Source organism: Tubulanus polymorphus, chromosome 3 (genome assembly GCF_964204645.1).
Source record: "Tubulanus polymorphus chromosome 3, tnTubPoly1.2, whole genome shotgun sequence".
Taxonomy (NCBI): Eukaryota; Metazoa; Nemertea; class Palaeonemertea; order Tubulaniformes; family Tubulanidae; genus Tubulanus; species Tubulanus polymorphus.
This window is the reverse complement of record NC_134027.1, coordinates 21,608,285-21,634,519: the sequence shown is the minus strand read 5'-3', so window position 1 is coordinate 21,634,519 and position 26,235 is coordinate 21,608,285. Positions and strand designations below refer to the sequence as shown.

The following is a 26,235-nucleotide window of genomic DNA, read 5'->3' as shown; positions in this document are numbered from 1 at the left end:
AAAGATAACTGAGAGTTTCACAACATTGGTCTGGAGATTTGATATTAGATTATCATTATTTCCAATGGCTACCATGACTATTTGAAGCGAGCCGAGGTAAGATTCATGAACGAAGACATTTCGTTACCTTGTCGAGTAAGTTCATTTTGTGTCAATTTGGCAAAGTTTTCAAGTTTCTGAATGTGGCCCCGTATCTCATTTACTTCGTCTTCAGTCGACATTCCAAACAAGCTTTTGCTTATGCTACCCTAAAAATTTCATAGGCCTCGCTTTGAGCGGGAGGACACAGACAATTTTATGGGCATCAAAAGCTTGATTTCATTTGACACCGATTGGAATTATGACGCTGACCTATTGCATTGCTGGGTTAGCAAGTGTACACTTGATTAGATGGTGATATATGTAGTCAGCATTTGGCGGACAAATTCTGTTTCATCAAGGGGTGTGCAGCTGGTACTTCACATCTGGTGCTGAATTTGCCTAAATTTTTTACACTGGGAGCAGTTTTGTGTTTCTAATATACAGTGCATAGTTAGGTCTGTGAATGTATCTCAATCAAACGGACAGTGCTATACGTATTGATAGACCGTCAGTAAGAATGGTACAGACACCTGAGCGTATTTTGGGTTCCTTTGTATCGGAGATATCAGTATGATCTCTAAAACTGCTTCTCTCAGTTTCGAAAATCAGTTTTGCCGATTGTCGGATGGTATGAGTCGGTTATGATTTAGCCATATGGCTCAAAAACTTTATTCACAACTGCATGCGGGCAGTTAGCCGGAATTCCCTCCACCTTGACGATTGTGGGTGTACTCTTGAATTTAAGCGACGCACCAAGATACGAAATCACGTGTTTTCTTAAAATTTTGTATGTATTTTTTCAATTTGCAAAACACCTAAAAATACCCACTTGCTACACAGGATTAAAAGAAAACCGAAATTGCCACGGTGGGTTTGGGAACAAATGTCAGAAAGAAATACATGAACTGAACTTGACTAAACGCAGAACTATTCATATAAAAATAGTACAATTATATTTTCTATAAAATGAATATACAGTTACAAGATAATATAATTAATATTAATCAGACCAAATATTGCCTAAATTCAATTAAGTGAGCTCACTGACTTATTACTCATATGTATTAAGTAGTTTTCCTAAAAAGATTTTATCATACGACTTGCTAGTTGGTTGTCCGTACCGAATTTACACCAATCAATGATAACTTAATGTCCAATTAATGTTAATTTAACACAGTTTCTTTACACCCACTTCATCCAAATTCGTTAATGTCAGTCAGTTTGTTTTTTTTTTTCACTTAACACAATAAATTCTCTTTCAAATTTTCCATCTGCATCACGATTACCAAGTTACCAAATCATTCTCAACAGCCAATACACAAGAAATAAACCAAACCAAACCACATTGCTCACCAATCCACATACATCGGCAAAATAAAAGTAGCTTAAATCCAATTCCGGAATGTCACCATAATTTCCCGTAAATCAATCCGTTTAAATACTTTTGATTCTCGAATTTGAACAATTCGAAATCAAATTTAGCGACATGTCTTACCTTCGTTTCTCCGCTGATTCCAAAATTGCTCGCAACTACAAGCATTGTTTTCGGTTGCTGCACACCTCTCGATAACGTACAATTCTGTGGCCTGTTAAAAAGATCAACGTTCATTTCACCTAGCTCCTTTGTGAGTTAAGGGTCGTCCAATACGACTAATTTTCTTTTAAAAACCTACCTATGTACGAGGAGGCATTGTCAAACACCTCGAGGCAGTCGAATGCCTCATTCGGCAATAGAGCAGGCTCCTCGAATGGAATTATGATCGCTCTGAATAATATCTGAATGAGATAGATCCATGAAGTAGATACAATTGGTTTCTAAAAAAAGTACTTTAATGTTCCAGTACATGATGATAGCTCACGAGTAGTGGCTGATCAAGTGCCATAAGATATTTCTTGGCAGAAAATAATTTTTTCATCAAAATGAAATGGTCAATCCAAATATTCATAAGTGAAATAATTCCCCTATGAAAAATGAATTAATTTTCAAGATTTTTAGAGCGAATTTTTTATTCAATGCTAATTTTTTATCAATATCCACTACTTCTTTTTCATATCAAACTATTTTCATTTAATTGTTTTTCGATGGAAATCTAGTTTTTTTTTAATCATTTTTTTATCAAGAAATATCTCGATGCTCCTTATCAGGCTCCATACATGAGCGATGAAACATGAATCACGAACTTTTCAGAATGAAACTACTAAATCAAATAATGATGCAGAGCTTATGGTTCCAGCTCCAAAAGATATTAAATTTATCATTTTAGCAGCAATCAGACCATTCAGCGACATGTCTTACCTTCGTTTCTCCGCTGATTCCAAAATCACTCACAACTACAAGCATTGTTTTCGGTTGCTGCACACCTCTCGATAACGTACAATTCTGTGGCCTGTTAAAAAGATCAACGTTCATCTCACCTAGCTCCTTTGTGAGTTTAGGGTCGTCCAATACGATCAGAATTTCCTTCTACGACAACAATTCCAAAAGTTTTTCTTTTGTGCCCCGGCTGTAGAATTTCTCAGAACAACCAACGAGCGATAGGAAAAAACCTTACGCTTAGGGTTTTCCAGAAAAAAAGCTATGCTACATTTTCAAATTCTTCAAGTTCCATAGCCCAAAATGGATGAAACTTCTGAGGTATCATCCGCAATGGGGTACAACGGACTAGAGTTGTCTTGGGGAGTAAGTCCCACAATGGTTCCTTCAGATTTTCTGGGATAGTCCAAGGAAGTGGCTTGGGATCCCTCATGGTTCCCGCAAACTCACCAGGATTTCCCAAGTTTTGGTTGGTGATATCAATAACTGAAAAAAACAAAAATTTATCTTGAACAAATTAAAATATTGCTATTAAGGGAATTCGAATTGCACCCATCAGACCATTCAGTGATATATTTCTTACCTTCTCTTTCCACTAAATCTAAAATGACTGGCAACAACAAGTGTTGTTTTGGGTGGTTGAATTCCTCTTGACATCATGCAATTGAACAATCATCTCGTCTAATTCTTTGGTTGGTTTTGGGTGATCTAGGACGATTGGAATTTCAATTTTAGAAGCTTCTCCTTCGTACCCGGCTGTAGAATTTCTCAGCACGACCAACGAGCGATAAGAAAAATCTTTTGCTTAAGGTTTTCCCGTTGCCAGGGGGCCCATCCGCTATGGTAATTGGACACCCACCAAACCCATCAACAGAGCTGTAATGGGTGCCCAAAATACCCCAGCACATCACTAACAGGGAAACGTAGAAGTTTTGCCCCAATATGTTCCTCAAAGCTTCAATGACTTTTTTAAAATAAGTTTACTTGAGCTGGTTTTCAGATCCCACAGCAAGCAAGCTTTCAGCGACCCCAGGTCCTTCACTCCCGGGGAAAAGATACCATTCAGCGACATGTCTTACCTTCGTTTCTCTGCTGATTCCAAAATTACTCGCAACTACAAGCATTGTTTTCGGTTGCTGCACACCTCTCGATAACGTACAATTCTGTGGCCTGTTAAAAAGATCAACGTTCATCTCACCTAGCTCCTTTGTGAGTTAAGGGTCGTCCAATACGATCAGAATTTCCTTCTGAGACAACAATTCCAAAAGTTTTTCTTTTGTGCCCCGGCTGTAAAATTTCTCAGCACGACCAACGAGCGATTAGAAAAAACCTTACGCTAAGGGTTTTCCCGGTGCCAGGGGGTCCATCCGTATGGTAATCCAATACCCACCAAAGTCATCAACAGAGCTGTAATGGGTGCCCAAAATACCCCGGCACATCACTAACAGGGCAGCATAGAAGTTTTGCCCCATTATGTTCCTCAAAGCTTCAATGACTTGTTTTACAGCGATAAAGAATCATTTAATCCTTTAATGGGAATAAAACTAGAATTACGGGAAGCTGTGTGGCAACCCCTGCTGCCGTTGCAAGATCCAGAAAACAACTCCCTCGCCCCACTCTAACAGGATGTCACATGCCCTTGAAATTCGGAGAAATCTAAGTAGCACTCAGAAATAGAGTTACTGAAATGTACTGATACAAAACATAGTACCATGCCAAAAAAGGATAATCAGCTGATACTGCATACCTGCATCCCAACCATTGGGTTCTGAGAATACGGCAATAACTCATCCCAAAAAGAGAACAACAGTTTCCCACTCAAGATTGTGAATAATGATTGATCCCGCTGAATACTGATTGAAATTGATGATCCCGCTGAATACTGATTGAAATTGATGGATCCCGGAAAATATCCTACTCCAAAGACTATAATGCTATCTACCTCATTAAAAAATACGCCTTAAGTAGAAAAGGATCAGAGTCAGCCTGAGAGTAGATCAACACAATCCGAACGCTTGAATTGCAAACTAATACTAAAGATTATTTCACACCAAAAAGTCAGATTAACATTATATGCGCATGTGCAGTGGCTATAGATTGTGGTTAACCCACGTACACCAACTCTTACATGGTGTTTCCGTTTAGTAATAAATGGTTTCCGGACATATTGAATCGTGTGGTAGGATAAGATGAATCAGCTTAAGTTAATACACATGTTAATTATCGACAATCCAAGCAATAATGATTGCAAGCTGACTTTGCAAAAATTGGTGAATGCATCTGCTTGTCATGACAACATAAAACCATGCCAAAAGTTATTCAATTGCGTGGACACATGGTATTTTATTGAATTTATCCCTTGTATCCTGAACAGTGAAGCAGATACGGCGTGTCTCACGTGGCCTTAGGACCTTCATCACAGCTGAGCAACCATCAGAAATGGCTACTCCATCAACCCTTGATGTTGGTTTCAAAAACTACGAGATGATGCTAGGGTGAAGTCAGTCAGCCCACCATGCAATTTCATCAAAGTTTCTGCAGTTTTTGTCTCCACAAAAATGAATTATTTGTTCTCCTTTACAATTATTTTATGTGGATCGGATTTGTTGGACTGGACAGTGATATCACAACCAAATATGCATTTTTTATCGCATTTGCAGGCAGACATGGCTTCGGTTGTTTTGTTGATTTTAGATATCTATATTACAAGGTTAACTTTTTTTCTGCCTATTTGAATACATCTCGATTTTGGATATCTATATTACAAGGTTAATTTTTTGTCTGCCTATTTGCATACATCTAGATTTGGATATCTATATTACAAGGTTAACTTTTTTCTGCCTATTTGAATAAGTGTTTATAAGATACACATTGTCTCTGCTGCTGCTGAATAAGTGTTTATACGATACGCATTGTCTCTGCTGCTCCTGAATAAGTGTTTATAAGATACGCATTGTCTGTGCTGCTCCTGAATAAGTGTTTATAAGATATGCATTGTCTCAGCTGCTCCTGATTAATAGTTTATACATCTGGATATCTGGTATATCTATATTACAAGGTTAGCTTTTTTCATCTGCCTATTTTAATACATCTAGATTTTGGATATCTATATTGCAAGGTTAACTTTTTTTTCTGCCTATTTCAACAATTCGAGATTTTGGATATCTATATTACAAGGTTGATAATTCTCTGATATACATGCTGAGGTCCCGTTCATCAACATAGAAGTGCCACGTACTCGGCAGCTCTTATGGTGTCTGTTCCCGTGTCCTGATAACCTAGCTACTTCACATCTTGCCTCGTTCCTTTCGTCAAACTCGTACAATACTGCCTTCGTAGAATGTCTACCCTGACTACGACGAGGACACCATAACTTGAATTTAAATTCACTCCTGCTTACCTTGCATGCATGTCTACCGCTATGCTTAGTATACATGTCATCGATTTTAAAGTGTTCAGAAATGATATATAGTCTGCCTCCAATCAATGTAAACAGTATTGAAAAAGCTATCTCTACTATCATTTCCTTCCTCAAAATGCTACTCTAAAAGTGTTTGCCACTTCACTGAATCTACAGTATTGATGTTGGCTTTTAGATTTTTTGCAACAATGTTAACAGGATTACCTAACAATGACGATGATTAGTCAATGACAACCTTTTATTAGTGCTTGCAAAGGAGAATCAATAATTCTCTGATAGTATGATGCAAAACAAAGCCACATCTTTACCTTTTTGATGATGAGCGACGGGCCACGTCTACCGCTTCGATCATTTTAGGACATGTACTTTTATACACTTCTCACTAAGCACATGACCTAAATACGACACTGACTTCTAAAAAACTGACATTCGTCTAAACTGAGTTTAAGGCCATATTAGAGTACATGCGAAAAAGTCTTATCTAGATGCTCATTTAGTGTCTTCGAATAAAAGATTTAAGTATATAGAAATGCCAATACTTGACGTAAGTTGGCGGAGCGCGGATATATCTCAATTAATTTCTGAAAAGTTGCTGGAGAATTAGTGTGTCCCTGTGCCATCCTTACATACTGATATGATCCTTAAGGACACACAATCTGATTCTTTGATTGATTTGATAAAAGCCAGTTTTTAGATCCATTGTAGAATACCATCTCCAACCTGACAGTCTTGAAAAGAACTCTTGGTCCAAACACCTGACAGTCTTAAAAAGAACTCTTGGTCCGAACTGGTTTTCATTGGTGGACTGTTGCGCCAGGGCTTTGGTATCCATTTCTTCTGAAAAGATTCCAATCAATTAGTATGTGGTGTGTGTTGGGAGGGTTCTCAGAAGCCAGGCAGGTTTGCTACCATTGTATAAGTCTATGGGTTAATTTGGCCAATTCTTTTGATAAGTTAGGATCATCTAAAACTAGTGGCATATAACTTTGGCCAAGAATTTGGAGGAATTTGCCCTTCGTACCACGTGTATAAAGATGGCCTTCTCTTCTCATTAGCCCTAACAACGCTTTAAGGCTGAGAGCTATACATGTGCCTGGTGGGCCAAAGCACATTGTGATCGGGCACCCGCTGTAATGATGGACAATACTTTCATAATGAACAGACATAATACCAGCACTGATGGCGAACACAGTTGATGGGAAGTTATGCTCCATCACATCATCGAGAAGTTCTATCAGGTTCTTCAGCGCTTCCAACCCTGGCCGTCCATTCATCTGGCATGATTTCATTCTTTGCAATTCCCGGGCCCTCATGAACATTTGACACCCATACATTCTTGAGTGGTTTTGATAATAGTTGCCTTTTTGGTCAAAAGATGTGTTTTTGTCGAGAGTCCATATCTCCCTGAACTTCTTGACCACTGGCGCTGTATCTTTCTTTTGTATACCGACAGAAGCCCGTTTGATGTACTGAAATCTTGCCAACTTGTGGTCACTCAGAGATATCGAAAGATGACCGAACGTCATGTTTATCTGTTTCTTGAATTCCTATTTGTTCATTACCGCATCTGATGTTGCAAAGCAATAAATAAAAAAAACAAACCATAAATTATAATGTTTTTATCTCAAAATAAGTTCCCTGTGATGCGGAAATAAATACTTTTAGTTTAACAACTTTACAGTTGCTGTCCAATAATCTAGTATGTAGTATCTATGTATCATCTAGTGTTAGATTATTGCGTCCAATTTTGTTCTTTCTTTCGCTATGAATTGCTGATTCACTTCTAAATTTCTATTACCTAGAAACATGTTATATCTAAACATGTGCATTTACAATGTGAAATCTAATGTGAATGAGAATATAATGTCCAATTTTAACAAATTCTCATCTTTCCTTAGGCCTAATTCTCTGCACATTTTCACCTACCATTTCTACCTCTGGCATTATCAGAGTTAGTTTTTAGACTTATTACTTTCGTCTTCCATAAGTTGAATAACGGATCCGTCAACCACAATTTCTAGTATCTAGGTACAAGAAGAATTGGTTTTATTTCTGACAAGCTACCGTTCAAACCAGATGACACATTTTCGGGTAACTCAGACGAAGACGAAGGCTGTAGCGGCTTTTCCGATGTGCTTAAGCGGAAGAGTTAGAAATTATTTTTATGAGTTGAAAGACCAAAAAAAGGACGAACAAGGAAATGCCACAGATGTTAATTTAGAAAATGTTTTTAAATTGTTTAAAGAAAAGTTCAGTGGTAAAGACATGGAATGGGTTTTACAATCGGAATTATATTCACTTAAAATGAAGGAAGGAGAATCATTAGATTCCCCGACTCGACGTGCAATTTTTACTCCCATTGTATAAGTCTATGGTTGATTTGTCCAATTCTTTTGATAAGTTAGGATCATCTAAAACTAGTGGCATATAACTTTGGCCAAGAATTTGGAGGAATTTGTCCTTCGTACCAGGTGTATAAAGATGGCCTTCTCTTCTCATTAGCCCTAACAACGCTTTAAGGCTGAGAGCTATACATGTGCCTGGTGGGCCAGAGGAAATAGTAATCAGTCACCCGCTGTAATGATGGACAATACTTTCATAATGAACAGACATAATACCAGCACTGATGGCGAACATAGTTGATGGGAAGTTATGCTCCATCACATCATCGAGCAGTTCTATCAGGTTCTTCAGTGGTTCCAACCGTGGTCGCCCATTCATCTGGCATGATTTCATTCTTTGCAATTCCCGGGCCCTCATGAACATTTGACACCCATACATTCTTGAGTGGTTTTGATAATGGTTGCCTTTTTGGTCAAAAGATGTGTTTTTGCTGAGAGTCCATATCTCCCTGAACTTCCCGACCACTGGCGCTGTATCTTTCTTTTGTATACCGACAGAAGCCCGTTTGATGTACTGAAATCTTGCCAACTTGTGGTCACTCAGAGATATCGAAAGATGACCGAACGTCATGTTTATCTGTTTCTTGAATTCCTTTTTGTTCATTACCGCATCTGATGTTGCAAAGCAATAAATAAAAAAAACAAACCATAAATTATAATGTTTTTATCTCAAAATAAGTTCCCTGTGATGCGGAAATAAATACTTTTAGTTTATCCACTTTACAGTTGCTGTCCAATAATCTAGTATGTAGTATCTACGTATCATCTAGTGTTAGATTATTGCGTCCAATTTTGTTCTTTCTTTCGCTATGAATTGCTGATTCACTTCTACATTTCTATTACCTAGAAACATGTTATATCTAAACATGTGCATTTACAATGTGAAATGTAATGTGAATGAGAATATAATGTCCAATCTTAACAAATTCTCATCTTTCCTTAGGCCTAATTCTCTGCATATTTTCACCTACCATTTCTACCTCTGGCATTATCAGAGTTAGTTTTTAGACTTATTACTTTCGTCTTCCATCCGATTTCTAATTTCTAGGTACAAGAAGAATTGGTTTTATTTCTGACAAGCTACCGTTCAAACCAGATGACACATTTTCGGGTAACGAAGACGAAGACGAAGGCTGTAGCGGCTTTTCCAATGTGCTTAAGCGGAAGAGTTAGAAATTATTTTTATGAGTTAAAAGACCAAAAAAAGGACGAACAAGGAAATGCCACAGATGTTAATTTAGAAAAATGTTTTTAAATTGGTTAAAGAAAAGTTCGGTGGTAAAGACATGGAATGGGTTTTACAATCAGAATTTTATTCAATTAAAATGAAGGAAGGAGAATCATTAGATTCCCCGACTCAACGTGCAATTTTTACTACCATTGTATAAGTCTATGGTTAATTTGTCCAATTCTTTTGATAAGTAAGGATCATCTAAAACTAGTGGCATATAACTTTGGCCAAGAATTTGGAGGAATTTGTCTTTGGGAACCTTTACCCTAAATTTCTGAAGAACTTCGTTCAAATCATCTTTAAGTTCCTTAAAGGATTCTCCCTCCTCTACCAGGTAAGTTAAAGATATTATATGCTTAAGCGTATCTCTACAATCGGAAGCAAGGCTTTTACAATATTTGAAAGGTGTTGGCAATTCTTTTAAGTTGGATCCATTGTCATTATCATTGTCATAATTTTCATCATAACTGGCAAATGCATTATTATTATTATCACTAGTAGATTCATCCACTTGAGCTTGTTTTTCAATATCGAGAGTGAAGAAAACACTGTTCCAGTAACTGGCTGGAAGATCTTGAAATGTTTTTCCAGTATGTCTCAAGACAGCACAGATATGCTTACATGGAAGACCAGTTTTTCCCCAAACGTAGCATGTGCAATATGGTAAATCATCAAAGCCACGCAGCTGAACATAGTTGTTTTCACTTCCTGACTGGGATTTTACAATGTAGCTATTTTCCTTCAGTGGTGGACCACTCTCAATCGATCCCCTGAAAATATCAAGTTATAGTCATAAAATGTTTGTATTATTAAATAAATATCAACAAGAAACGGGATCTCTATTTGAAATATTTCTGCATGTGTATTCACGAATTTATTAAAATTTCTGTTTAAATTTCAATGACTTGGGATAAGACGTACATAATGACATACTTATAATGGCAAACAGTAGCTGTATCCAAAGAGTGATCATCACGGGGTCAGTTAAGGTGGACTAGCTACCCACTACACAGCATACGTGACGTCACTAATTTGCCATATGAAATCTAGAACTTATGAGCTTGTTGACAGATATAAGCTGTTTTTGTGATATCTGTAGGGTGTGATCCATAGAAGATTTACAAATTTAATCTTGAAATAATAAAATTCCCCTAACCCATCAGCTTTGCTGACAGATGAGCAACAAGACTGACTGCAGAACTTACTTGGAGATAACATATGCTGCTCTCATTTTTTCCATGCAGTGTTTGATCAAAAAGTGTGGACGTTCCCAGAGCATCTTTGAAATATCTTTATTATACCGTCGATAAGCAGCTGATTGACGAACATTCGCTAGAACATAACTGTAAGAAAACAATGATAAATTCAGGGAATGAGACCATATCAAAGTTTCTAATTTACAAGAGTAGCCAATTGTTACTTTGGTAAATTTCGGCCGTTAATATCAGCCGTCAATTTCAGGATCAATTCTTCAAAATGGGTCAATACAATTAATTTGATGAACTGTAAACTTATTGCTTTAATCTACTTATCTCATTGAGGAGGCAGTCAAATCAAATTTTTTGGTATCACAGTAATATAACAAATAGATACAGTACTAAAGACCTGAGAGGCTATACATTTATACATGTATTTAAGAACTACATGTAACAAATGGACACACACCACACCATAAAAAGCAAAGAGAAGTAACTCCACCTAAGACATGTTTAAGTTCTGGAAAACCATTAGCATTGTACAATATCAATTCAAACTAGATGAAAGTGTGTAAAGATTCTAACAGGCACCTTAATATTTAGGGGAGTTAGCCTTGAGCATCATGAGATGTGAAAGTAAATTAAAACAGCGTATATACATGAAAAACCTAATAAGTTCTATAGGTTATAACATTAGCAGACTGAATGAAAGTTATACAAAGATTGTTAAAATATGTGCAAAAGCATTTACATGTACAATATAGCTATGTATTTCATATGATGATACAATTTACCTTCCTTATGCTTATGTCCTGAAAGATTGAAAATTGAAATTTACTGTAGAAGATGTCTATGTAACAGTCGATACAGTATAATAAAACTCATGACTATCAGATTATATTTTCAATACTAATAAATTTAAAAAATGAAACAAAAAACAATCATCATTGGGTATAAAACAAGGTGTTCAAGGTGCACTTACTTGTCATATTTATCAGGAAGGAACTGCTCCACCAAGATCTGGACCATATCACTAACTTTTTTCTCTCTGTGCCGCAGTAGATAATTATGTTTGAACTCCTTGTTTTGGCGCTCAATACCGTTGTTGGTATTAACATGTATCATAAGCCTATTTTGCCGATATGCAGCAACCCATCTCTGTAATAAAGTTTTGCATAAACATCATTCGTATTTTCATTTTTAATCACTTACCATTCTACCAAATTCATGCAATTAACTGAATCATTTCTAGAGATGATCTTAAGTGACCCTGTAACTTAGGCCGAATCTTGAACCCATTTACATATTTTTCAAGAGTTTTATCTTACCTTAGACTGTTTGAGCCAATAGCTTTCAAAATATTTCTGTAATTTCAAATGATCCCTCCAAACTTCACTCTCTTTCAAACTTAAAAGACTTTCTCATAGTCCAACTGGGTTTTGGAAGATGCCACTCGACGAAACTTTGCCAAAACCTCTTCTTTAACTTAAGTAACACCATTTTCGACTCTTGACATCCATCGTTCCCAGGCTTGCTCCCGGTGAAAATCACAGATTAAAACAGATGCACCTACACAAAGAAAGATTTATGAATGCATGGACAGTTGTACAACAGTATGGCATAATGCCCATCAAAACATTACGGTATATAGTGGTGACAACTGATGAATTGTAATTTATTTATAATTTAAAAAAAAAAACTGATTATTTATGTTGCTACATCAGCTAAAAAGAGAAAGTTTAACGGCATTATCCAGCACACCAACAACAGTCATGAGATTCTGCTGTGAGATGAAACTTACCAGGAAAAATATCATCCGAGGCCTGAATTTCCTCTTCACAGAAGTCGCACATTATGTACTTTGGACTGTAACCAGGATTCCAGTCTTTCAGAACAGACAATGCTTCTCTGATACTGGCTGTTGTCTCATCCTCTGTGATGAATGAACCGACGACTACATAATGGACATTAGTCTTTACAACGAGAAAAAATAATGGGAGAGCATATTTTGTTGTACGATAGGTTGCATCCAGTGACAAAAGTTCTGCACCATAGCGAGCTAAAATGCGTTGCTGCCATTTTGTCTGATGAACAAATAAAAACTTTTCACTGCTACTCGTTTCACTGCTGTGCTTGGAAAGACGACAATAAAATTTATCATCAGGAAATCTGTCTTTCCAATCATCTACTTTTTTCTGTAAGTTTTCTTGATCTATCTTCGACTTTCCGTAGGAACTTCGAAAACGGTTCATATGAGACCTAATTTCCGTTAGCGTTGGGAAAAACCTTCTATTTGATCTAGCTGGTACACTTTTTTCATCAAATAGAACATTCTTCACCAGGTATCGTAGATGTCGTTTCACCTCATTACAATTAGTGACTCCTTGCAAAATCAGTTGCTCAATGCTCTCCACCAATTTCTTATCAATCATTTGTGATAATCCACTACTCTGTAAAATATAAACATTGTGTAAACTGACAAGAAACAAACAGCTTGATGGCCAGGGAACTACTATCCATCAATAAATAAATGAAAAAGGTAAACCTCTCCTTCCACGTGATTTTGGTGTTCACACGATGGAAACTGAATGTAAATTCTCCTTTCAAAGTTAATCTTTTTTCCGGCCTTTAAATCTTCTCTCAAAAGTTTAGATTTTCTTTCCATTTTCTTTTTTGAGCATTCGCCATCAATCTGAATAAAATAAATTCTCGGTTATTACCAATAGTTCTGATGTTTGGGTTTATATCATATTATATATTGGTAAGTTATTGTTCTTATTCACCATAAAATAATTAATTGTAAATTGTCACACATTGGAATTCCGATAGGCCCTATTAAATGTTAACTTTTCTTATTTTTGAAATAGGTAAGTAGCTTCCCGGCATTCAAATTCATATGTACTAGCAGGACCTGGTAATAATGGCAAAATTAACCACACAGCACTCAAAATACTATCGATTACATTATTCCAACATGAATATCACCAATTTGGGCAAATCTGACTTACAGCCATTCTATCAATTATCCCACGGCAATTGTTTTAAAACCTGCAGCTTTTTTTAATTTCAAAAATGCCGTAGCAAATTATCAATTCATTGTAGGGACAAATCACCATCTAAGTTTTTTTGCAATGTCATTAAGACAATGAGTAAATCAACTTATGATGAACAAACTTTATTATTCAACCACTTAATGTATTTATCTATTAGGCCTAAACACTGCAGGCAATAGATTCATAATTTGGGCACCAGTGCAGTGTTCTTGTGTTACTACTGCACTGCCTGTCTTATCTTGGAGTAATCATGTCAAATGATTACTCCAAGGTTTTATAATAGAACTGCCATCACCTCTTCTGTTTTTATACAATGTAACAAATGATTGAGTGACAGATCATGATCAAAGCACTTAAAGTCCTAGACAATTAGTATAAACAGCAATAGTTTTACAACCTGCAGCAAATACCACCTCTGCCATCCTTAATTTCAAGGCCTGTGATGGACATAGAGTTTAACCCTAGTCTATACATCCATGATGACACTTATATATAAAGTACCATTGTATTCTATTATATAATTCTGCTGTTGTAATTTGAGAGCAAATAAAGTTATTACTATTATTAGTTATCAATTAGGCCTACTTACTTTATAATCAGGAAATTGGATGACTTCTCTAAGTTGGATCTGGGCTGGACAATACAGTTTTTTAGTATCTTGAATGTGAAGTTTTCTTCTCTGGAATGTGTGATCTGCTTTTGCAGCTTCCTGAGAGACAAAATATTACAAGCATTATTTTTGATGGATCCAGAAGACATCTAGGCCCTACCGATCACATAGAGGAAAGTGCTTTCTAGTGAAAAAAACTGTATTAAAGGCAAACATTTTCAAAATAATTAGAATGCTGTATGAATATAATGAGAACCATGGTCCATTGCCAGTGATAACAGTTGCAGGGGTTCCAGTGATCTGGTCCATAAAAAAAATAGGAAGAGTGTCCAGAAATAGGAAAATTTCATAGAATGTATAGGATATCCATCAGAAAATAGGACTTTAATATATTAAGAGAGGATACAACCTGCAGCATCATATTCACAGATGTCTTTGAATGAACTTCAGTAATCTGAAACTAGAAAATAAAGTTTATTTATTACATTTTTTCATTTCTTTTTTTCGAAAAAACATTTTACAATAAACTGAATGACAGCAGCAACTCATAATAAATTGCAGTGAGGTACCCGGTAGATACAAAAGGTATCAGAGTATTACTATTTAAAATCTTAACTACAGTGGAACCTCGTTATAACGAACCCTGATATAACGATTTATCAGTTAACTATATATTTTGTCCCGATTGGTGGATTTATTACAATTATCACCTGACATAACGAACTATCGGTTAAATAGCGAACATAGATTTCAGTCCCATCTACGAGCAATCATATGATTGCTCGTAGGTCCCATGGAGTTCGTTATATCGAGGTTACACTGTATAAACTTACAAACATAATGCTAAACTTTTCATGAACTTATAAACATTATATAAACATTATTAACTCGCAACACTACAAACTATATCATAACAAACTAAACACTGATGGTGCATTATGTTTTTTCAAAACTGTTTTAAAACACCATGAAACTGGTAAATAGTACAAAATGATTAATTTCACTTAACTATAAGACAAAATTACACTTTAATAAAAGAACAATGACCAAGGGCTTATACAGTACAACGATGAATGTGTCTACACACCGTTCATATCTTAACATTTTAGCTTTTTCATGGTTTCAGCATGGTCATCATTTAATTTTCTCTTCCTTTTCTCAATTTCACCTATTCTCTGTCGATTGTCTTTCATTTCCTTCTCAAGTTTATCAAATTTATTGTGTGCCACCTCAATCATGCACTGTGCAACTTTGATTTGTGTAAGGTCCTTTTCCTTGATAGCTTTGGCCAATTTTTCATTGCCTTCCATGAGTAGTTGTTTATTTGTCGTCATTGATTCCATGGATGAATGATCAACTTCCAACAACTCTAATTTTCTAGTTTCAAGGATTTTTCTTGTATTTTCATATTCTGTCTCTACCTGCTTTGCCTCCTCGGCTCTTTTTCTATCTTCTAGAGCTTTCTTATTTGCCTTTTCAGCCATCTCTTTCTCTTTCTTAAGTCTCTCTGTATAGTTTTTATAAGACCGTCTACAGCATGATAGTAGCTCAGGTGATAATGTCATTTCACATGGCTTCTGTCCAGTGGTCTTTAATTTGTCCTTGATCATTCTCAAACCTGTAATTGCTTCAACTTCAAGACTTGCCCTTGAACCAGTAATGGTGCGTGAATTGGCAGAGAACCCTCTTTCAACCTCAGCACTACCATGAGATATAGTAAGGCATGCCATTACCAATTTGGGCAGGACAGTATATTTGCTATCACCAGAAGCAGTCTGGCGAACAAATATTTTCTCCCATGCTTTATCAATTCGTAACCTTATTCCATCTGAGTCTTTATACCAATCATCTTCAAGCAAGTCATTGCTATATATCTTCCATTCGTCTACAACTGTGGAGACTTGTGATGCAGGTATGATAGTCGGCAGATCAACCGCCAGAGCCTTAATTGACAACCCAAATCGATGAACAGACCGACGTTCCGGTTGTAAACACCTCACGTTTCGTAGGAAATTATTTCCAAGGGGAAGTTTCTGTTGGAGATATGATGCTATTTTAACATAGAATGCCCGAATGCCTTTTATTATCAGTTTTTGTTTCGAAGAATCTAGAACAGCAAGTTTATCCTTGGTGAGCTTACAAACCACTAAACAAGCATCAGAGAGCTGCTCACATTTTTCAATATCAGCAGCCAGCAACTTTGCTCCAGTCTTTTCTGGGAGAGAATCAGGCTTAATAAAGCGTAACAATATTTTATGCATTAACTCGCACATTTCTGTATACAAAATGTGAATCATCGGTTCACGCTTTTGGAAAAGAGTTTCATACCGTTGAAACATATTACCGATATCTAGGATAAATTGTATCTTCACAGGAACAGTTACGTCGAGTAGTACCTTCTGTATTCGTTTACAACATGCAGATTGAGAATCATCATTCTTAGTATTCTTTTTGAGATCACCAAAATATGCCTTCAAAGCTGGAAACTGTTCGCTGATTCTACAGAGTGCTGGAATTAGTGTCAACCAACGCGAATCAACATGTTTGAGGAATGTATTTTCCTTTACACCAACCTTTCGCTGGAACACTGCATAATCTTGTCGCCTTGTGGCATACTTGAAGAATGTGTGTATATCTCCTGCAAACTCTTCTATGTCAGCGCCAAAAGATGCTAAGCCTTTTCTAAACGCATTATGAACCATATGGAGGCTGCATGATCCAACATCTATCATCTTTCCGCCCTTTTCTATTACTTTTGCTGACATCTTACGCCAAGTTGATATATTTACATTTGGGCCATCACTACACAAAGCTATGATTTTCGATAAGTCAATGTTGAAGTCATTCATGGCACCGAGAAGCTCCCCGAGTACCATTTCAGCTGTTTTGTGACCCATCATTATCGTCTTAATGAATCGAGTTTCAATTTTCTTGGATATAGGTGAAAAATACCCCACATATATATCCAACTGGTTCAGTTTCTGCTTGTTTGGTGTTTCATCGTATGAAACACAATATCCAGTAGTACAATCCTGAATATCATTCATCAACTCATTTGTCAACTGTATTCTTATTCCATCGCTTATCGTATAAGACACTTTCCCATTTGACAACGTCATTTCATTTATAACAGCTGGATCTTTGAAGATGCATCTGAAAGTTTCACACACATCGTTGCATGACAAGAAGCTGTAGTCATTTACAGCCACATACATGGCCCATATTATTTCTGCCTTGAGTACCTTATCACTTAAGCTTTCACATTCTAAAGTGTTATCAACCGGGAAAAGTTTTTTCTGATTTTTGTTCAGTTTTATCTTGCTATTATTTTGATGCATCATTTTTGAAGCATGTTGTATTAGTTGGCCTAAACCCTGGTTATCAATAGATAGTTTTTTTTCACATATAAAGCAATATGCCTTATAAATATCGCCTTTCACTGGTTGGCACCATTCATTTATTTTGTGTCCTTGTTTATCATCTTCAATCAACCATGAATCCGAGAACTTGGTCCGGTTCGGCATTGTTCCTGTCTAAGGTTACAATATTTAAAGCAGTGGCAACAATCAAAGCAATCCATAATTGCTTTCAGTATTGTCACTGCACACAGCTAGATCTCAACAGAGCATCCCTGTGGTGATACTTGGCAATGTATACCTGAGGCGGACCCAAAAGAATTAGCATTATAATCAAGAAATGTTTGGATGAAAAGAGATTGACTTCTCGACCACCTCTGGTTTGTAACCCTCATATAGCCAAAGCCCAGTTGCACTGCAACATGTGACATTTGGAACAAAATCATTGGGCATGTTAGGATATAAAGATTAGAAAAGAAGTTGTATAGCCAGAACTTACCGAACATGAATGCTGCAGGTTCTACCAAACACTCAAAATGGTGTTTCACATCATATGAAAAGATATAAAGAACATTTTTGTCGATAAAAAGTCGTCGACGAGCTGGAAAATGAGAGAAAATAGGACAAATAGGACTTTTTCATATAAAAATAGGACAAAATAGGACAAGCACTAAAAAATAGGAAAAAATAGGAAAATAGGACCACTAGAAGCCCTGCAGTTGGTATAAGGGTGGTGACTCACTTCTTTTCCCTCATGGTATTTCTTCTTGAAACTTATATCTCATTTGATCTCCAACCCATAACCTCACTCTATAGAATTCCAGTCAAACTTCACCTTTCAGGTTAGGCTCGTTTAACTTTCAAATTTCATTGTATTATTGTGCAATCGACGCTGGTTGTTCTCTGAGTTCTGGTTGTCTCATCTCGATATCTCGGGGCGAAAATATTAAGTCCAGGGGGATATTAGGAAATATATAATAATATGTATATTGGGAAGTTAATCAATAAGATTCAATTAAAGAAAAATTGTAACAGCAACTACATTATTTCAAACGGTGGTTGAACCCTATCGTCGTTGAATTATGGTTGAACCCGTATTAGAATTATATTTATTTGAACTCAATACAACCTTAGTTTTGGGTTGCCATAACAAGAATTAGAAAAAAAACGGGTTGCTATTGCCATAACAAGAATTAGACAAATACGCTCGCTGATTTGGCAGTCTGGCAAGTGGCTAATATAAGGAGGGTCCCTGAAATCTAAGAGAGAGATCAGAGACACCAGAAGACGAAACTGGAGAGAAGAATAAAGCACACTGTTCACTGGAGAAGAATCTTCCAACGTTCATTTCCTATCAACAGTACAAAATGTAAAAGTCTGAGAGAATTTAGTACATTTTCGAATATCTTAAATCGATCAAAAATGTAGTGCATGTACGAAATTCTAGGCTGTAATTCTCCTGACAGAAGAGAAGCTAGGTTAGTTCATGAATTTGTTTTAAAATATGCAGATGTTCCTTGGCCGGGCAAACAAGGATGAGATTAAACCTGGCTGGTCTGGGAAATCAGCACCTGTAAGAAAAATCTGGGATTAGAAATGAAATTTTAATGTGTGTTAATGTAAGATTTTCGATTTTAAAAAATGATTTCTAATTTAGATGTTGCTGAAGAAGGATATTGTATTTTTGTACGGGGCTTGGGCAGTCCCCTTAAGCCTAGTGATCTTCTCTTGTTAATAAAGGGCAGCAGCTCATATTGTGTACATTTTTGTTGTGGTCTTGTTTTTGGGTAAAGGATTCTGGGATCATCCAAGAAAGAAGACAATGGAGACCCTCCACTATTAAGCAGTATCTTTCCAATTCTTACATCCTTTAGGCTAAAAAATATACTTAGGCTTAACTGTTCTTGGTTAAATAGTTTTTGATGCGATCGTATTTAGGACTGTATGAGGCATTATAATATGGTCACAACTTCGTAACGGGGATGGATCTAGAGTCTGATTCAGGGAGGGGTGCAAATAGGGCATATCATATAATTAAAAGGGCAACCCGAAAAAAGCTCATCGGAGAACATGAACTCATTTTTTCGAAATACAGAGGAAAATATAGAATTTTTTACCGTTTTTATGTAACAATTTGATATTTTTGATTTTCCTGTATAATTTCAATTCAACTTGACTTTTTGGAGGGGGTTCGCGTTCAAATTCAAATTTATTTCACGGAAAGCATTACAGGCTTTGCACAAAGGTTGAGAGAAAAACAAAGAATTGAATTGAATTTACAATTTTTGAAGCACACTTATAAAATGAGAGAAAAGAAGCTTTCAGTATGGGCCAAGCGAAGCCTAGAGGCCGCTGTTGCAAGCGCCCAGTAAAAGTGAAAGGTTAATGAAGAAACAAAGGGAAAGGAAATGAGAGTTGATAAAGTACGTAAATTTCATGAGAGTAAGCTAGAAAGTTCAGGAGAATGAGGATACCGTTGTTGGCGGAGGCGAGATAGGATCTAAGTTTACGTTTTAAATTGTGGGCATCCCCCGGATCCGTGCCTACATGACGAAAAATATGAATGACTCTTCGACCAGCTTGGTTTTTGGGGCATTCGAATTGGTTATGATGTAACGATTTTCTCGAACACTAACACATCGTAATAGTATCACCTAGAGCTTAGAGGTGTAACGTATAGGTTATTCTTATTGAATAATGGTACGCGATAAGATGCAATTTTGCATCAATGATATTCATGCATTCAGTTGCTTCAGCTCAGCTGTCGTTAGGCACGTGGAGAAAAAAGCTATAGATATTTTGTTCTGATTTCTGATGCTTCAGATTTCCCATTTGGATCCGTTCACTAGGAATTCGCTGAATCTGCCAGTTCCAATTTATGCGAAGGGTTTACTGTGAACAACCTTCAGCTTTAATGCAGATATCTAACTAGACCCTGATGACGTCTGATCGGTCCAAGAAATTAAGAAATTTACAGAAGTAATGCAATGTGGTTGTTTCTCGTACTTTCAATCTAATGAGGAACCCACAGCACCAGCTATCACTCCCGAATCCATATATTATCACAGGACCTACCAAATCTACATTAGATTAATCTTTTTTCCCAGATATTCGGTATAATTTCCATTAATAATTGATTCATTTAAGAGAAACGATCATTCAGTTTTAATTTAAATGTAAAGTAAATCGTATGCGGAAGACCTACTATCAACTAGCGAACCTGGTGGATCCTCGCCTCCCATACGTGTAGAATCCTCGATTGCCACAGTAGCGGTGCGGGTACCCCATAGTTTGTGTTATCAGGGAGATAGCTCCCTTGTATGATAAAGAAAAGGCTCACGGATCATGAAATATGACGGTTATAGATTTAGTGATCCGAACAACATCTTCTTTAGCCTCTTCTACAGCTCGAAAACAATATCATTGAATAATTCATTGAAGCGCACTGATTCCAGACGCGTAGCTTGTGATATGAAATGCTTCTTTTCTGAGTTTTACATTCGTAACGCAATACACGATAAAGTTTACCGAAGAATCGATGATAGAAAATCCTAGCGCTATCAGCCTCATCGTGTTAAGTCGACGAATGTATCCTAGGCTCATTAAACGGTCACTAAAACAGGAACCCTTCGCAAATAATGAATACCATAACTACTGATAAAACCATCCTTAAAACCCTCATTTCCCTTCGAGACAATTCATCAGTTACACCGAGCTCTGAACGTCGAGTAGCCCGACGGTAAGATGTCGCTAGAATAAGAATTACATCGATTATAACTAATAGAAAGCAAATCGGGAAAATGACGGTAAGATGCAAAACTAGAATACGCCCGGAAACTTTATAACGCCATGTCGAAAGTTTGAACCGAACAAAATATTTATATTTCTGAGTGCGCATTGTAATATATGGCCAACTGTCGGGGAATCAAAGGCGAATGAATCCAAGGCGACGTTCGGGTAAGAATTGAATGAAGTGCCCCAAAAAATCAATCACTGAAATAAACGCCATCGCCCATAACGAAACCGCCTTTCTGGGAAATCTACGGGATTTTATTGGAAACAGTAATTAGATAAGTAGGCTTTCAGATCAGAGGGCGAGAGGGCGAGACACCACTCATCACCACAAGTAATTTTTTTTCCTAATAAATGGGAGATAGAAAAGCATTCTTAGCAACAATAAATAACAGAATAAAACCAGCAAAAAAACAATTTGAAATAAAAAAGTTAGTTGATGTTACAAAAGAAATTGAACATAAAATATTGAAATTAGAAAAGATAAAAACTAAATATGGAGAGAAAGTATCAGCGAATTTAAGCTACTGTAATGTTAGTACATCACGAGAATTTAAAGTGTTTTTACCCGATAAATGGGTTTCATTGAGTATGGAGGAATTGAAAGATTTAGTAGGATTTAAAATAATATATCATGGGAAAAATGAAGACGGTCATCATGATTTAGAAATTGTTGATTAAATTTTTAAAAAAATTAATAAAAATAATGAATATCTAGAATCCGAAATGACTTATCTGGACAATTTAATTGCTCCGCATAGATGGTGCCATAAACAGCACCCACACAGTGATAGACAAAAGTAGTGAGATATTCAATTAATATTCAATTAATTAAAAAAAATTATTTTTTTTGCTTTTTTTCTAAAATATTAATCCATTTTTTTTATTGTTAATTTTGGAATTTCAAAAGTATTTTCATTTTTAATAGCAGTTGTTTCAGAATTACTAATATCATGAATTTTATTTGATTTCTTATACCAATTACACCCAATCAAAATGAATACAATTACAAATCCAACTGTAAAATATAAATATTTGTCAAATATTCTACTATCAGAAGGAGTAGAAATAACAATATTTTCACCATTTTTATTAACATTTTTATTACTTATTTTTTCTTTTACAGCTTTTTTATATTCTTGTGATTTAATTCCTAATTGCCGAGACCATTCAATTTGTTTCTGAGTTCTCGGTTTTTTCTTCACTTCTTTCACCTCGCTCATTTATTATAGAAATATTTTTACTTTCAATATTTGAAAATGTTATAACTCCAGTTGATAATAATGTCATAAATCCACCTAATTGAAATGATAAATATCCAATCCATTTATTTAATTCAGTCATAACTAAATAATCATTTTTTAAATCGGAATATAATCTATTTTCATCTTCAATTGGTAGTATATAATTACATAATTTACTATAACCTTTTACTACATTTTCTGATATCGCGTCATTAATTCTAGCTGTTCTCGCGGATTCATAAATCTTAAATAATCTAATAATTTCATCTGATTTCATTGTATCTAATTCATTATAAGTTAAATTTTTACTGACAAAATTTTTACATTTTCCAGATGCTATTAATATTTCTAATTGATGTTTACAATAAAGATAATATTCATAATTATTATTTGTTGTAACATTATTTAAAGCACCATCATCTGGAGTTAATTTTGTTTCTGTTATTCCTAAATCATCTAAAGTTTTTTCAATTGGAACATCACCATTTTTAGATTTTATTTTCTTTTCACCTCCCATTTATATAACAAACAAATTAGTTGTGTTGTTGCAACTAGAATTCAACTAGAATGTAACTAGAATTCAACTAGATTAACAAGCTAGTTGAAATATTGTTGTTTTTGTTTATTTCTAGTTACATTCTAGTTGATTTTTGTTTCAACTACTAACAACTAGAATTCAACTAGAATTAAACTAGATTAACAAGCTAGTTGAAATATTGTTAAATCTAGTTGATTTTTGTTTCAACTACTAACAACTAGAATTCAACTAGATTAACAAACTAGTTGAATTTAAATAAATTCATATTTAAATGGGTGTTGTAATCTAAATAGTAATTTTGATCTTTTAATATTTTTCAACTTATCCATATATTCATTATGTAAATCATGTGGAATAATATCATTTTCCTCAAGTGCATTTTTCATCGATTTTCTATCTTTATTGTAGAATAAAACTAGAAATCTAATGTTTTCTCTAAAGTCTTTAACAATTGAATTATATTTTTGATTTAAAACCCAAGTTGTTATCCCAAAATGTCTGCCAGAAAAAGCTAAATAACATAACTCACTTTCTCTAACTTTTGAATCATGTAGATTAGCACAATCATCTATGATAAATAATGTATTTGATCCTTTATGAATATCAATTGCTATTTTTATACAATTATCTAAATTTTCTTTTACTGTTTTAGGATCTAATATAATAAATTTATTATTCCTAGTAATATTTTTATCATAAGTTTGATTAAATTCATATGTTGGACAAAATAATACTATATTATCAAAATAGTTTTCATAAACAGTTTCTAATAAATGTAATATAAAATAAGTTTTTCCACAATTTGTTACACCAGAAATTAACATATTATGAGGCTCAAATATGAATAATTCCTTATTCATTTATATATTTTTAATTTTACTTGATAATATCCATTCATTAAATTTATCTGGCCATCCAACCCATTTTACTAAAGAATATTTTTTTCTTTTAATAGTTTTTGTTTTTAATACTTTTTCAATTTTATATTCTTGTTCTAGATTTTCAGTAGTTAAACTTAATTCTTCTTCGTAAAAGTAGCCATCAACTTCTTCACCATCTAAATCTTCTAATTTATAGACATATGGTTTTGTTGTTATTACCTTTTTTATTTTATATATTTCCCTAGTAAAATTTCGATCGTATCCTTTGTCAAATATCTTTTTATACTTAGAAATTCTAACATTTTGACCAACTTTAAATTTAGGTTCACCAAAATCATCTATAAGAAATGCTCCATATAAATTATTCCAAACAATTTCAGCATTTTCAGATTTTCTAGCATCAATAGGTTTCATTCCAATAGAAGAATGATAAGAATTATTATATCCTTCTGTCAATTTTGGTAAAACATCAATCCATTTAAAAGTATTATTTGCTGTAAAATATTTCCACATTCTTGTTCTTAATGTTCTATTAAATCGTTCAACAACTGCTGCTTTTTTATCTGATTTTGTTGAAAAATATTTAATATTATGATTATCTAAGAGTTCATGAACAAGTGAATTATCAAATTCTTTTCCATCATCAAATTGTATTTTTTCTGGTTTTAGTTTATCATCCGAAAGAAATTTTCTTAAAACATTTGATGTTTGTACAGCATCTTTTCTATAAAGTGGGAAGCTCCATACATAACGACTAAAAATATCAATTATATTCAATAACCACCAATAATCATCATTATCTTTCTTAACATTTTTCATATCAATTAAATCTCCTTGCCACTGTTGATCTACATAACTTACCATAGTTTTACGAGTTTTATATTTTCTAACAATTTTTTTATGTGTTGTATACGTTGGTTGTTCTAACATAAATTCATTTTTATCTTTATATTTAACTAAATTTTGTGAGATTATCTTATCTAATTTATCTTGTTTTACTTTACGCCATATATTTTTAATAGAAGAATAAGCAACCGAACTCTCAGGGTTGTAATATAAATTTCTTAAATATTGTTCTTTAGTATTAGGAGTTTTTTTACCTCTCATTTATATATCCTTAATTTTAACTTTATATTTCTAATATTGAATACTATCTAATTGTGAATTTACAATATTTAATTGCGCGTCAGATATAATATAAATGTGCATTTTAAAATTTTTGATTCCTTTATTCTTTTTCATGAATAATTGTATTCCATCTTTAGTGTTCTGTAGTTTTTTTCCAGAACCATGTAATGAATTATCTTCTGTTGTTCTAAAATCTAACCATAATGCATATTTATTACCAGTATAATAATCAATTTGATTAATGTTACAATTTTCAAATGATTTTACTTTTTCATTCATAAAATGTTTTTTAATTTCTACCCATTGATCAATCATTCTCATTCCTTGACAAAATATTTTATTTGCTATACCTTCAATAGTTATTTCTACTTTTGTTATTTCAGGATTATAATAATTGTCAACATTTATTGCACCATTAGTATACGTTCCAATAGTAAAAAATATTAATATACCTTTAATAGATCTTCTTGGGAAGTTAATATTCTCATTTATTATTTCATCATTTGCATTAATAGTTACAGTTTTAAATTTATCAATATAATCATATAATAATGAAAACCCTTGATTGTATTGAGTTTGAATTATACTTGAAATATTTTCATCAGTTACTGTATCATATTCTAAACATATATTCGATAATTTATAACTCATATCTTTAACAACACTAGATAATACAATTTCATTTACAGGAGCAAATGTTATCTCAAATATAATATCTTCTTGAATTGCGTATTTATATAAAGGTGCATTATTATTTATCAATTCAAAGTCTAATGGAATTTTATATTTGCTTCCATATATACTTTTTATCAATTTATCTGCATCATTTGTTAATATTGCGCTATTAGCTTCTGATCTTAATTTATTTTGGTTTTCTGATTGAATACCCTGAAATATCATATTATTTCTATTTTCTTTTGTTAACCATAAATCTTTATAATGCATAAATAAATTATAATCATCTAATGAGAAAACTGTTTCTGGACCA

At 34.4% G+C, this 26,235-nt stretch overlaps 1 long non-coding RNA gene across 1 annotated transcript; it reads right to left on the bottom strand.

Moving 5' to 3' along the window:
- Positions 1-2,436: 2,436 nt before the first annotated feature.
- On the bottom strand, positions 2,437-3,281 carry LOC141902918 (uncharacterized). The gene is made up of 3 exons (XR_012618978.1): positions 2,979-3,281; positions 2,846-2,881; positions 2,437-2,468 (listed from the first exon to the last, which is right to left on the bottom strand). It is a non-coding gene; the product is annotated as an uncharacterized LOC141902918 (long non-coding RNA).
- Between the last annotated feature and the right edge of the window lie 22,954 nt (positions 3,282-26,235).